We start from the raw sequence: 15,442 nt of genomic DNA on the forward strand, positions 1-15,442 counted from the left end.
CAGTCTACTCTCAATCATCAACAAAGTGATGGAACGTGTCGTCGACAGTGCTATCAAGCGGCACTTACTCACCAATAACCTGCTCACCGATGCTCTGTTTGGTTTCCGCCAGGGCTACTCGGCTCCAGACCTCATTACAGCCTTGATCCAAACATGGAAAAAAGAGCTGAATTCCAGAGGTGAGGTGAGAGTGAATGCCCCTGAAAACAAGGCAGCATTTGAGCGAGTGTGGCACCAAGGAGCTCCAGTAAAATTGAAGTCAATGGGAATCAGGGGGAAAACTCTCCAGTGGCTGGAGTCATACTTAGCAAAAAGGAAGATGGTAGTGGTTGTTGGAGGCCAAACATCTCAGCCCCAGGACATTGCTGCAGGAGTTCCTCAGGGCAGTGTCCTTGGCCCAACCATCTTCAGCTGCTTCATCAATGACCTTCCCTCCATCATAAGGTCAGAAATGGGGATGTTCGCTGATGATTGCAAAGTGTTCAGTTCCATTCGCAACCCCTCAAATAACGAAGCAGTCTGAGCCGGCATGAAGCAAGACCTGGAAAACATCCAGGCTTGGGCTCATAAGTGGCAAGTAACATTGGCGCCAGACAAGGGCCAGGCAATGACCATCTCCTACAAGAGACAGTCTAACCACCTCCCCTTGACATTCAAAGGCATTACCATCGCCGAATCCCCCACCATCAACATCCTGGGTCTCACCATTGACCAGAAACTTAACTGGACCAGCCATATAAATACTGTGGCTGCAAGAGCAGGTCAGATATTCTGCGGCGAGTTACTCACCTCCTGACCCCCCAAAGCCTTTCTACCATCCACAAGTCACAAGTCAGGAGTGTGATGGAATACTCTCCACTCGCCTGGATGAGTGCAGCTCCAACAACACATAAGAAGCTCGACACCATCCTGGACAAAGCAGCCCGCTTGATTGGCACCCCATCCACCACCGTAAACATTCACTCCCTTCACCACCGGCGCACAGTGGCTGCAGTGTTTACCATCCACAGGATGCAGTGCAGCAACTCGCCAAGGCTTCTTCGACAGCACCTCCCAAACCCGCGACCTCTACCACCTAGAAGGACAAGGGCAGCAGGCACATGGGAACAACACCACCTGCACGTTCCCCGCCAAGTCACGCACCATCCCGACTTGGAAATATATCGCCGTTCCTTCATCGTCGCTGGGTCAAAATCCTGGAACTCCCTTCCTAACCGCACTGTGGGAGAAGCTTCACCGCACGGACTGCAGCAGTTCTGGAAGGCCAATTAGGGATGGGCAATAAATGCTGGCCTCGCCAGCGACGCCCACATCGCATGCACGAATAAAAAAAATGCGATTTTTATATATAAGCTGTGGGTGACTATCAATGAATGCGATATTTATATATGAGCTGTGGGTGAGTGTATATGAATGCAATGTTTACATATGAACTGTGGGTGTTTATATATGCGTGCGATGTTTATATATGAAATGTGGGTATGTATTTTTGAGTGCGATGTTGATATATGGACTGTGGATTTGTATATGTGGGTGCGATGTTTATATATGAACTGTCGGTGTATATATAGGTGTGCGATGTTTAAATATGAACTGTGTGTGAGTGTGTATGAGTGAGATGTTTATATACGAACAGTGGATGTGTATATATGAGTGCAGTATTGACATATGAACTGTGGGTGTGCATATATGAGTGCGATGTTTATCTATGAACTGTGGGTGTGTATATATGAGTGTGATGTTTATCTATGAACTGTGGGTGTGTATATATAAGTTCGATGTTTATCTATGAACTGTGGGTGTGTATATATAAGTTCGATGTTTATCTATGAACTGTGGGTGTGTATATATAAGTTCGATGTTTATATCTTGAACAGTGGATGTGAATATATGAGTGTGGTGTTTATCTATGAACTGTGAGTGTGTATATATGAGTGTGATGTTTGTGTATGAAGTGCGGTAATGAACAGTAAGGCGTCGCTGGGGTGATATTTTCTTGCAAGACAATGGCGAAAAATTGCATTTGCTTTGGTGTCCCAACAGCTCAGTCGCGGTTGCATTAGACTGAAAACTTAAAGGTCTTTGGTGTAACCCAGTGTTTGGCAGTTTTTGGTTATTTAGTTTCTTCTTCTTTGGGTCGATTCTCGCATTTATTTGCAGTGAAATTTTATCCCCGCCACTGAAGGATTGGGAATGGAACAGAGAGACATCAACGATGTGAAATATTTATATCGTCTGTATTTGGTTTTTATTTCTCTGTTACCTTCTGCCTTTTCCTCTTGGTTTTTCCTCTCTCGGTGCCGGGTGACCATTTGATTTGATGCATTTGTTCTAAACTGATCCCTTTTCCACATCTCGGGGCGGTCAGACCCGCTCTGTCTTTCTGTTGTTGCTGATGATCATTAATGGGAACAGGCCGCGAGTTGAACGTTTCTCTGCAAACCGGAGAAAGAAAAATAAAAAGAAAGACGTGTTTCTCCGGCCCAGGGGTAAAGTTGCAATGGATGTTATTCAATAAAATTGTCCCGTGAATTTGTCTGTGGATCTGATTGTAAAGCTTGGATTTTAAAATTACGAAAACCCAAAACAAAGGCCCTTATCAACCCATACAGCAATCAAACCCGCGATCACGACATGATGGCATGTTTTACTCCAGCAAGCTGTGCAACCAGTCTCCTAAAATGCAGTCTGAAAAGCGTTTCACATACAAAATAAATCATTATTAAACTTGTGACTGTCACTCGGTAACCACGTTAGCGTCTCTTTCAGTCTGCAACAGAAAGTTATCGGTTGGTTAATGGTGTTTACAGAAATATTCCTCTTTTCGTCGAGTTTATTTGGTTTCATGTAATTAATTATAGAGGTGTGAACGCCGAATCATAACCACGAGCCCACCAGGCACCTGTACGGACAGTTCACCCAATCCGGTTACTTTGATCATCTGCCCTACTCTGCTAGAAAAACAATAGGATGAACAGCCCTTGTCTGTGAAAAGGTGTCCTCTCCCCTTGATCATACTAATGTGTGCAATTGATGAACTGGAGCGAATTGCGCTCGAAGCAGATCTGGAAAATGCGCAATGTAGCCGCACAGGAATTCCAAATCCACTCTCCGTGGAGGAAAAGGAGTGACAGAAACAGAAGGAGATGCCACGTGAAAGATTTGGACCCGGACCTGCTGCATGAGACTTTAAATGTTGTCAGCCTTTAACTGTAGCTCACAGTGTGAGAACAGTCATTGTTATCATTTGCCTTTAAGGTATCTTCTTGTACTGCATCTCTTCAATATCCCCGGGTTGTTACAGCAATGCTTTCTTCAAATTAAATCCCATTGTGAAAACATACACGATTTCAAACCAAAGCGAGGTGTGTGAGATTGGAAGGAGAATGTGAGTGGGTATCATGGGCCCGTGCGTGCGTGCATTTTGGAAATGGAAACAGAGACATCCGCTGCTTGTGGGAGTATTTCACCTCACTTTTCCATTTAACGCTCAGGCCTACCCACACTCGGTACTGACATGGCCTGAACAAGTCTTTCGTGTCCTCACAGAAAATGCCACTCTGTTCGAGCAGTTTGTCCGGACTGGGCTGCAATGAGGTAGGACACTGGGAGTATTCAATTCATGAAATCAGTACTTCAAACAGAAAACATTCTTCACTCACTCATCCTGATACATTAGGGTCTCCATACTTGAATTATTGTTCCATTCATTGGAACTTGGGAACATGAGTAGGCCATTCAGCCCCTCGAGCGTCCAGGTTAATACATCCTTCCTGAGGTGGGTGCCCGGAACTGAGTGCAATCCTCCAGATGGGGTCTCAGCAGAGCTCTGTGCAGCTGTAACATAACATCCACCCCATGTTTTCCAGCCCTCTTGAGATAAACTGGGAGAGTGAGAGCTCAAGAGAGAAAGCGAGAGTGAGCAAATGGGAGAGAGAGAGAGGACTATGCATTGCACAAACCGTCGCTGTGTCGATTTCTCAGGAGCGCTATGAATCCCCACTGAGCTTTTGAACCACTGACTGCACCGCAGCAAAAGTTCCCAAGCAGCATATGGGTAACGTGAAATAACCTAATCGATAGCCGATTTGTGGTGCCATGGGCAGCACGTGGGGCTTCTTCCAATCACTGCAAAGGTGGTGTGTCCAAATCTCACCATCGTTGAATTTTAGTTCAGGGTTCGGTGATTTCGGCGCTGGGAAGTGAAATTTTGCAGCAAAACCGCAACAGGATCATTAATGCTCGTCAAGGAAGGGAAATAACCCCCTCCACTTCCTCTGATACAAGTGGCTCCAGACCCACCCGAATTTATAATGCTTAATCCACTATGAGCTGGATTGGCGAAACACTCTCAAGAAGGAGGCTCATCATCTGCTCACTGCAAAAGTCAATCTGCTGGACTTCCGGCTCTGTCAGACTGCATGTTCCTTCAGACAGGTTTCCAACTGGACACATTCATCCTGCTGCCTGCGAGCATTGGTGCTTGAGGGGTAGAATTCTTGCTTGTAGTAATTCTATTCCTGTGAAAGTAGCTCCTGAAGATCGCAAGATGGAAAGTATCGTGACTGAGCGGTCGAACGCGCAGGGTTAAAGCTCAAGCTAAATCCCATAATTTGCAGATGGATCAAATTCATGGTTTGCGGCTCCAATACCGCAGCCTCCCTCCTGTAAACTAATAACACGAAATATCTCATCTGATATTGCAACAAGATGAACCACGTGGCGATACAAATAATTGATGCATTTTGGAACACTCAATTATACGTTCAGCTCCGTTCGAAATGTTCACAAGGAAAAGGATTCGTTGCTCTCGGTGAGACTCGACTAACAACCTCGGCATTTCCCGACCTTGTCCGGTCATATAAGGACCGCGCACTGACTGATTGCGCTGCTCGAGCCCGGTCACTTTGATCACCTCTCCTACTCTGCTGGAAAGAATCTTAAGGTGAGAGGCCCTTACCTGTGGAAACGTGTCCTGTCCCCCTGATGAAAATAATATCTGCACGTTCACTTTCAGCTTCTTTCACATCCTCTGCTCCATCGCACTACAATCGGGTTTTCTGTGAACAGATCAAAATAAACTTTGGCAGAAATTCTAACAGCAGTGGGATTCAAACCCACGCCTCCATAGAAATCAAATTTAACAACTTCGACCGCGAGGCCGCGCTACCATAATGTCACAGTAATGTTTAAAGTGCTGTTTAATGCTCAAATAAATGAATTGAAGCTAACTGACCGCATTTACCCCGTGCTCGGGTTGTTCTTAGATCAGAGAACGTTAAGAGGTGATTTGATCGAAGTGTTCAAAATCATGAAGGGTTGGAATAAATAAATAAAGAGAAACTGTTCCCATTGGCGGAAGGGTCGAGAACCAGAGGACACAGATTTAAGGTGATTGGCAAAAGAACCAAAGGCGACATGAGGAAACATTTCTTTCCCCAGCGAGTAGTTATAATCTGGAATGCGCTGATTGAAAGGTGGCTTTCAAAAAGGAATTGGATAAATACTTGAAGGGAAATAAATTCAGGGCTAACGGGAAGGAGCGGGGGAATGGGACTATCTTGATTGCTTTAACAACGAGCCGGCACGAGCTCGATGGGACGAATGGCCTCCTTCTCTGCTGTAACCATTTTATGATTCTATGATTCTGTTTATAATCTTTATTTTCTTTGCATGCATTTCTCTATCTCTCCCTGTCTCTGTCTCTTGTGTTGTCCTCTGATGGACTTCTCAGGCTTCCTTAAACGGCGATGCCTGATCGATCCTGCAACACCAGCAGAGAAGGTTAAAGAAAGGTTGAGACGGTAGGAAAAGTAAAGGTGCAACCCAGCTGCTGCAGTCAATGTCTAAACATTAAGATCTCTTCGCTCTCACAGTGAAACTACGCATCAATTTGTTTAAAGTGTTCTTATGGTATAGTGTATATTATCACCATGCCGAGACAGACGGCAATTATATCAAAGAATCATAGAATCATTAAAATTTACGTTAGCGGAGGCCATTCGGCCCATCATGTTTGTACCGGCCGGAAAATAGATATCCAGCATCAACCGACTTACCAGCGTTTAGTCCGTAGTCTTGTAGGTTACGGCTCTTCAAGTGCATATCGATGTGCTTTTTAAACCCGATGAGGGTTTCTGCTTCTCCCACCCTCTCAGGCAGTGAGTTCCAGACCCTCACCACCCGCTGGGTGGAACAAAATTCCCCTCTGCTCCACTCTAATCCTTCTACCAATTACCTTAAATCTTTGACCCTTTTTATTGACCTCTCTGCTACGTGAATCAAGTCCTTCCTATCCACTCTATCGAGGCCCGTGATAATTTTATACACCTCAATTAAATCTCGCCTCAGCCTCGTCGGTTCCAGAGAAAACAACCTCAGCCTATCCAATCTCTCCTCATAGCCAAAATTCTCCACTCTTCGCAACTTCGTCGTAAATCTCTGTACCATTTCTAGTGTAGTCCCATCTTTCCTGTAATGTGGTGACCAAAACTGTACGCAATACTCCAGCTATGGCCGAACTAGTGTTTTAATCAGTTCCAGAATAACCTCCCTGCTCTTACGTTCTATGCCTCGGCTAATAAAGCAAAGTATCCTTTATACCTTTTTAACCACCTTAACCACCTCTCCTCTTACCTTCAGGGATCTGTGGACATGCACTCCAAGGTCCGTCTTTTTATTGACACCCCTCAGTATCCTCCAAAGCAATGTAGTTTCCGAGCAACTGATTCTGAAACGTCTTGCTTGATAATATAAGTCGTAGAGACGAAATCAATTCAGTGAAGGGAAACTAATATTGGTGACTGGAAATAGCTAGTGTACAACTTGATATTGCTGTATACCGGAATAGAAAACGAGATTGGATGGACAGAAGATGTCTGAAAGGGTAGCCGATCGGCTATGGGTGACAGCGAAAGTTTACACTGGCTGCATGATGTAAGTAACAGCGTCTGGTTGGTTTAGATGTATGATTCTTGTTTCGGGGGCTTTGTTTGATTAATATCCGAGAAGTCCCGGGGTAAAATCCCCGATAAGCTCTTACTGTTCCGCTACGTTGAGTGTAAAATTCACCAATTGTCTTCTGACATATTTTCAGTGTTCCTGTTGGTAGGATTAAAGTGCATGTTTGAGCTCCAGAGGACAGAGTGCTGAAGTTTCCAAAGTGCAACACATGTGAAGTAAATAAAATGTCTCAAGATGATGCAGAGATTGATGCTGAATGTGAATCTCCCCCTCTTCAGGCGGTCTCATTGATTTTAGATGACGGGATAGAGAGCGACATATGGAAGTTTGCCGATGACACCAAAATGGGCAGCGTTATAAGCAGTGCAGATTATATAGGAATAGGAACACAGGAACTGGAGTAGGCCATTCAGCCCCTCGTGCCTGCTCCGCCATTTGATAAGATCATGGCTGATCTGTGATCTAACTCCATATACCTGCCTTTGGCCCATATCCCTTAATACTATCGCGACAGAGGTGATGTTCAGGCAATGACATCACCAAGTGCAAGTCGGCATGCAAATGAAATGGAAAGTGAGGTAAAATACGACCACAAGCTGCTGATGGACATGTTTCCGTTTCCAAAATTCACGCACCGAATGCAGCTCCTGGGAAAGCTGCAATTGCACGCAGGTCCATCGGGAATCATTTGAAGCAACTGACAGTTTAAAGTGGCATCTCCTGCTGCTTCTTTGGGGAGTGAGAGAGAGGCACTGTCGGTATTTGCGTACAGTTTGATTTTGCACAGAACTGCACAGAGAAACAGCAAATATAACGGGGCTGTGAGATGTTCTATATTATTCATATTTAGCCACAGGAATATCCGCAGTCAGAAGCTGAAAAGAAGGAGAGATAAGAGGCCTGAGAATAAACACAGAGCTGAATGAATTATGAAAGAGCGAAAGAAAAAATAATATCATCAGTTCCACTTTGTCTCGTGCGCAATCTTGGGAGCTCCCCAATGGCCTGGTGGTGAGAATTCGGTACTCTCACCGCCGCGAGGTTCGATTCCCAGTGAGGGAATTAACTTTAAAAAGAGTTATGAACTTATTAAATTAATTACATGAAGCTAATTAAATCCTGTTCGTAGTTGAATCCCTGTTTTAATCACCATGAATCAATCGATAACTTTCTATTTCAGACTGATGGCGATGTTGACGTGGTTACCGAGACACAGTCAAAACTTTAATAAGATTTTTATGCTTTGAATGTGGTGAATTTTTTTCATTTTATAGACTGCATCTTAAGAGTGGGATTAAAAACGCAGTAGAGTCGTTGTTAAATTTAACATTAACTGGCAATTGTCGCTCTTTATCACAGGAACGCCCGAACTGGTTCTCCGATCAAGATGAAAGGAACGCAACGAGGAACATCTGATACAACACGAAAGGCATCGGGCTATGACAAAAATCCCCACCGTTTTGCTTTTCCAAAATAAAGGGTGTGAAATGTATTCTCTGAACATAGGAACAGTCTGGTCTCGCTCACTACAGAAATCTCCATGTCACAGCGAACCAGCTCTCCTGCTGCGAATGCGGCCTCCCTTCGGGCCTTTCGGGGGCTTGTCTGTCAAGGAGAATTGTAATTACCGTGAAGCCAATGTTCCATTCCTTTATATGATTCATGTGCCTGATTCCCGACCGCAGGGTAAATGGTGGAATATCAGCCCTGCACAGCTGGCAATGATTCCGGTACATTTTCTTGATTCCAAAACATGCGTTGAAACCCTGGAACTTTGAGACGATGAATCCTGAGGAAAAATAAAATAAGGGCTCGAACAATCAAACTTTCACGCTAACGGATAACACCGCCGAGAACAGGTGAAGAGATCACCTGCTAAACCAATAATTCACTGGGCTAAACTTTGAGATTGCAGCGACCAATATAACAACTGTCTACAGTCAGTGAAAAATGAATGATTAAAGCTTGTCGGAGTGAAAATCCAACCAGCCAGTCTTCACTCTTGAACCAGCAACTATGAAGAAAAACATGCCGGAGAAATACTCGATTTCAGTGCGGTGACACTGGGCCAGAGTAAAGTTCATTCAATATAATTGCCGAGTGGCTGGAGGGTGGATTTGGAACTCCTGACCGATTGCACCACGCATTTTCCAGATCTGCTTGGATCACCAATCCCTTCAGCTCATTACTTAGAGGGACAATTCGATTCTCGGTTTCTTTTTCCTGACGATTGATGAAATTTTACAAATTGGAAGCGATCAATATCAAAGCTAAACACGCCACCGACATGCTCACAGATGCAAAGCGGCCACACTCTGCTTCAATGAGATGAAAGTCAAGAGCGATTTCACGTTCGAATGCAATGGCTAACACAATTCATTCAACGAAAGTTCAGGTCATTGAGGTGCCTTTAAAGTCCTGATTGTTTCTATTGGACTTCTTCCCAAAGCATTTGAGATTCACGTGAGACGATTTGGGGACGTTATTTTCTTTTGTGCAAAAGTTTCAACTGCAGTTCAAGATCAAAATTCCTGGGACGACAGTTGTTCACAATTTATCGGTGCTGGGACCACTGTTGTTCACAATTTATAGGTGCTGGGACCTAGGTTGTTCACAATTTATCGATGCTGGCACAACTGTTGTTCACAATTTATCGGTGCTGGGACCACTTTTGTTCAAAATTTACATTCATGATTTGGACACGGGAATCGGAAGTACAATTTCAAAACTTAGGGACGACACCTAATTGCGAGCTGTAGTTAATACAAAGAAAAATGCGAATAATAAAGGAAGACATTCGTAAATTTGCAGAATGGGCGTGTAAATGGCAAATTAATTGCAATATTTGTTATATACTCCCTTGCCTTTTTGCCCCCCCCCCCCCCCACTAAATGCATTACCTCACATTTCTTCAGATTGAATTGCATTTACCACTTTTCTTTCCACCTGTCTGCTCTTTGGATATCTTCCTGCAGTCGACAGCTTTCCTCCTCACTCTCAACCACAGGAACAATTTTTGTATCATCCGCAAATTTCTTCATCATGCCCCCTACATTTAATTCTAAATCAATGATCTGTACCATGAAAAGCAGGGACCTAGTACGAAGCCGCATGGAACCCCACTCGAAACAGCCTTCCAGTCACAAAAGCACCCGTCGACCACAACCGCTTGCTTCCTGCTACACAGCCAATTTTGGATTCAACTTGCCAATGTCCTTTGGATCCAATGGGCTTTTACATTTTTGACAAATCTGCCCTGTAGGACTTTGTCAAAAGCCTCGTTAAAATCCATGTTGACTACATCAATCGCGATACCCTCATCGATCCTCCTTGATACCTCCTCAAACAATTCAATTCAAACGACCATCCCTTAACAAATCCACGCTGACTGTCCTTGATTAATCCGTGCCTTTCTAAATGACGATTCATACTTCAGCTCGAGTTCAGGCCGACTGGCCTGTATTTACTCGATCTATCCCTGTCTCCCTTTTTCAGCAATGGTACAACGTTAGCAATCATCAAATCCTCCTGCACGACACCTTTTGCCAGGGTGGGTTGGAAAATGATGGTCAGAGCCTCCGCTATTTCCTTCCTTGCTTCTGTTAACATCCTGGGATATATTTCATCTGGGCCTGCAGATTCAGGTCGAGCGATTTGAGGACTTCTTTTTCCTCTTTGCAAACGTTTGTCCCGCAGGTCAAGATCACAAGTCTTGGTCCAAATTAGGATGTCTTCCGGCTTTGAACCTCAAATCGTGAATTATACCCCGATCCCAACGAGCCTAGAAACAAGAACGTGTCCTCAAATTAACGTGTTACAGACACATTCTCTGAGAGGTCTGTCTGTGGAATGAAAGGGCGTTTTTGAACAGTCATTCTGTTATCCGTTTCCTCCTGAAACCTGAACAAATACGAACACCACATTGTTATTTTGTCGCTTTATTCCATAAATTAGGTAAAATAATGAGCTGCACAAGGCACTGCTGGGAGTTGAACCCAGGATCTTCTGTTTACTGGACAGATGCTTTAACCAACTAAGCCACAGCGCCAATTGATGAGATTGTGCCCCACCTCCTCTCACTAATATCTATCAGCGACACTTCAATGTTGGGGGTTCAGGCCGTTCTGTCTCTGTCCATTTCGCTTGTCCGTTCACCTGTGCATCCCGACACTGACTGCATTGCTCGCTGAGTTTATCTTTGTGTATCCTTCAGTGCGTTGATACATGGATGATTATGTGTGATTGTATTTGTGACATTAAATAAATCAGCGCTTCAGACAATTCTCGCTCTGACATTGGAGAACTATTGAGCCGAACTTTACAGCGGAGTGTTGTTTATTGTGGTGCTGAAACTAAAAAAATCTTAAGAAGAGCAAAAAGGGAAAAGGAGAAAAACTTATGATTTAAAATGAGGACAACTCTCAAGGTTTTTACGAGTATATTAAGAGAAAGAAGGGAGGCTGAGAGTAATGTGGGCTGCTTAAAGACAGATGGAGGTGATATTGTAATTGAAAATCAGGAAATGGCAGAGTTGCTAAATTTTTACTTTGCATCAGTCGTCACAGAAATGGATGACGCTAACATACCAGAGACACGAGGAAAACTGTTAATAAATCAAGGGGATTCAGTACAAGTAAAATGATGGCAATGGAGAAAATGAGGAAGCGAAAGATAGACAAATCTCCAGGACCTGATGGTTTCCACCCCAGGGGATGAAATGGAACAGGTGAGGAAATTGTACATGCTTTAGTCATGATCGATCAAAACTCTCTTGATTTAGGAATTGTTATTTAACGAAGCGCATCTTGATTGGAGGCTTGTGTTTGAGAAAGATCTCGAAGTGATAATTGAGAACAATTTTACAACACCAAGTTATTGTCCAACAAATTAATTTTAAATTTGGAATTTAAAATAAATTTGTTGGACTATAACTTGGTGTTGTAAAATTGTTTACAATTGTCAACCCCAGTCCATCACCGGCATCTCCACATCATAATAATTGAGAGACCGAAAATAAAGCTGTTTGGCAGGAGCGCTGATGCTGTCGGTTGTTCGCTGCTCTCGTGTTGCACAATTGTGAAGCGTGCGTTACTTATTTATAGCAGTATGGGCTCCAGAAATGACCAGGTTGTGAGTTCGAGCGTCTTCTAAAACAATCAAATTTTTTACTCCGAACATTTTGATCGGAGTTCAAGGTAGAAATGGTATCTTCCATAACGCAACTTGTTAACAACCAGTCGTTTTTACAAGACGCTCTTGTGGGACAAACGTATGGAGGTCAACAATCGACTTCTTAGTTTTCCCATGTGGGAATTTGGGTTCCTCTGGCCTACCGTCTTTCAATAGCAAGTGCCAGTTTACTTGTTCATAGGGGGAGAGGGGGCTTTTAGCGGCAACTCATATGGCAAAGGGGCCGGTACAAGATCTTTAAATCTAAAGAACCAAACACACAATTCTTATTTTCTTTAAGCCGATATTCATCGGTTGGAAGTTTCGTGTTGGGAAAATTTGGAAGAGAAATATGCTGCCTGGTTTCACTGTTTCACGGGTGAAATTATTCAGCTTACAGATGTTAATACGCTGAAAGGTCGAGATGCCTTTTCCAACTCCCGTGTGGGACAAGTTCAGCTTTTGAGCCTCTGGGGAAAGTGCTATTTTAATTGCTGCTAACGAATGACACGACATTTGGCACAAACAAGAAGAATTGTAAACTCACGAGTTCACTGTTCATGTTTCTTACATCATGTTCAACAGGAACAAGGATTCTCCTCAACATGTTGCTGAGAATTTTATCAAACGGACCTCACCCTCCTTCGACGACTGCAGGGATAATTCAGATATCTCCCATGAATATGTACGATGGGAGCTTATGTAGTATCGAGCCTGGGTAGCTCAGTCGGTAGAGTATCAGACTTTTAAAGTGGGCAGTGAGCTCAAGGTCCAGCGTTTAACTCCCTGTCCAGGCTCCAAATTTCGGAACAGCTGGCAAGCTGTGACTTTGTAGTGGGACCTGAGATGTGTTTTCAAAGTTTCGATAGTATCTTGTTTCCCAGGGATGGGCAGTAATGCGCCGTCTGAGGCGGTTCCCGATCAGGAATTCAACTTTACTGTATTATTTCACTGTATTAATTTCGCAAAACTCATTCAACTCTGTAAAAAAGACGAATACTTGTTCAAATCGCCATTGATCAACCAGTTACTTTCTGTTTCCGGCTGAAAGAAACGCTGACTTTTTTTATGCGTTAATTCACCAGGCCGAATTTAGGGAGTTCAGAGGAGAAGTGAAAAAGGAAATGAGAGGCAAAGAGAAATATGACTATAGACTGACGGCCAACATAAAAGGGAATCCAAAAGACTTCGACAGGCATGCAAACAGGAAACGGGTAGTCAGGGGAGGGGTGAGGCCGATTCGGCACGAAAAAGGAGATCTACTCATGGAGGCAGAGGGGATGGCCTGGGTACCAAATGAGTACTTTGCATCTGTCTTTACCAAGAAGACAGATTCTCAGCAAAGGAAGTTATCGTTGAGATACTGGATGGTCTAAAAATTGATAAAGAAGAGGCACTTGAACGGCTGGCTGTACTTAAAGTAGATAAGCCACCCGGTCCGGATGGGATGCATGCTCAGTTGCTGAGGGAAGTAAGGGTGGAAATTGCGGAGGTACTGGCCATAATCTACCAACATCCTTAGATATGTGGGTGGTGCCAGAGGACTGGAAAATTGCAAAGGTTACACCCTTGTCCAAAAAAGGGTGTACGGCTAAACCCAGCAATTATAGGCCAGTCAGTTTAACCTCAGTGGTGGGGAAACGTTTAGAAACGATAACCCGGGACAGAATTAACAGCCACTTGGACGAGGGTGGATTGATTAGGGAAAGGCAGCACGGATTTGTTGAAGGCAAATCGTGGTTAACTGACCTGTTAGAGTTTTTTGATGAGGTAACAGAGAGGATAGATGAGGGCAATTTAGTTGATGTGGTGTATAAGGACTTTCAAAAGGTGTTTGCTAAAGTGCCACATGGTAGGCTTCTCATCAAGATTGCGGCCCATTGAATAAACGGGGCAGAAACAACATAAATGCAGAATTGACGAACAGCAGGAAACAGATTACTGGTGAACGGTTGTTTTTCGAACTGGCGAGAGGTGTACAGTGGCGTTCCCCAGGGATCAGTGCTGGGACCACTGCTTTTCTTGATATATATTAATGACTTGGACTTGAGTGCACAGAGCACAATTTCAAAATTTGCAGATGAAACAAAACTTGGAAGGGTAGTAAACAGTGATAAGGATAGTGATAGACTTCAAAGGATATCGACAGGCTGGTGGCATGGGCGGAGACGGGGCAGATGAAATTTAACGCAAAAAAATGCGAAGTGATACATTTCGGTCGGAAAAACGAGGAGAGGCAAAATATACTCCAGGGCACAAATGTAAAAGCGGTAGAGGAACAAAGAGGGGTTTATGTGTACAAATCGTTGAATGTGGCAGGGCAGGTTGAGAAAGCGGTTAAAAAGCATACGGCATCTTGGGCTTTAGAAATAGATGTATAGAGTACAAAAGTATAAAAGTATAGAAGTCAGGATGAAACTTTATAACACACTGGTTCGAACACAACTGAAATTTTGTGTGGGGTTCGGGACACCGCACTTCGGGAAAGATGTGAAGGCCTTCGAGGGGGTGCAGAAAAAAATACTATCATAATTCCAGGGATAAGGGACTTTACTTACGTGGATAGACCGGAGAATCTGAGGTTGTTCTCCTTGGAACATAGACGGTTTTGTCGAGACTTCATAGAGGTATTCAAAATCATGAAGGATCAAGGCATGGAAGATGGAGAGAAACTGTTCCCATTGGCGGAAGGGTCAAGAACCAGAGGACATAGATTTAAAGTGATTGGCAAAATAACCAAAGGTGACATGAGGAAAAACTTTTTCACACAGCGAGAGGTTCGGATCTGGAATGCACTGCCCGAGGGTGTGATGGAGGCCGATTCAATCATGGCCTTCAAAGGGGAGCTGGATAAGTACTTGAAAGGAAACAAAATGCAGGGCTTCGGGGAAAGGCGGGGGAGTGGTTCTAGCTCGATTGCTCTTGCAGAGATCTCGCACGGACTCGATGACGCGAATGGCCTCTTTCCGTGCTATCAGCTTTCTATGATTCAATTCTATGTGTTGTTTGCAATGCAAAGGGAACAGAGCGTGCCACAAATCGACACGACTCTGAGTATTCTGACAAGCAATGTATTTTAAGAGCAACTAATTCTGAAACGTCTTACTTGATAACTCAAGTTGTGCACTCGAAAGCAATTTGGTAAAGTGAGACTAATATTGGTGATTGGAAATAGTTGGTGCACAACTTGATATTGCTGTCCACCCGAATAGAAAACGAGATTGGATGGATCGAAGAGGTCTGAAAGGATGGGCGATCGGCTGTGAGACGCAACCAACTTTTACACTGGCTGCACAACTAAAGTAACAGC

The 15,442-nt window shown here is 43.9% G+C and overlaps 1 non-coding gene across 1 annotated transcript; it reads right to left on the bottom strand.

The window, feature by feature from the left end:
• Positions 1–10,937: 10,937 nt before the first annotated feature.
• trnat-agu (transfer RNA threonine (anticodon AGU)) lies at positions 10,938–11,011 on the bottom strand. The gene has a single exon. It is a non-coding gene; the product is annotated as a tRNA-Thr (tRNA).
• Between the last annotated feature and the right edge of the window lie 4,431 nt (positions 11,012–15,442).

Source organism: Heptranchias perlo, chromosome 20 (assembly GCF_035084215.1).
Source record: "Heptranchias perlo isolate sHepPer1 chromosome 20, sHepPer1.hap1, whole genome shotgun sequence".
In the NCBI taxonomy this organism is placed as follows: Eukaryota; Metazoa; Chordata; class Chondrichthyes; order Hexanchiformes; family Hexanchidae; genus Heptranchias; species Heptranchias perlo.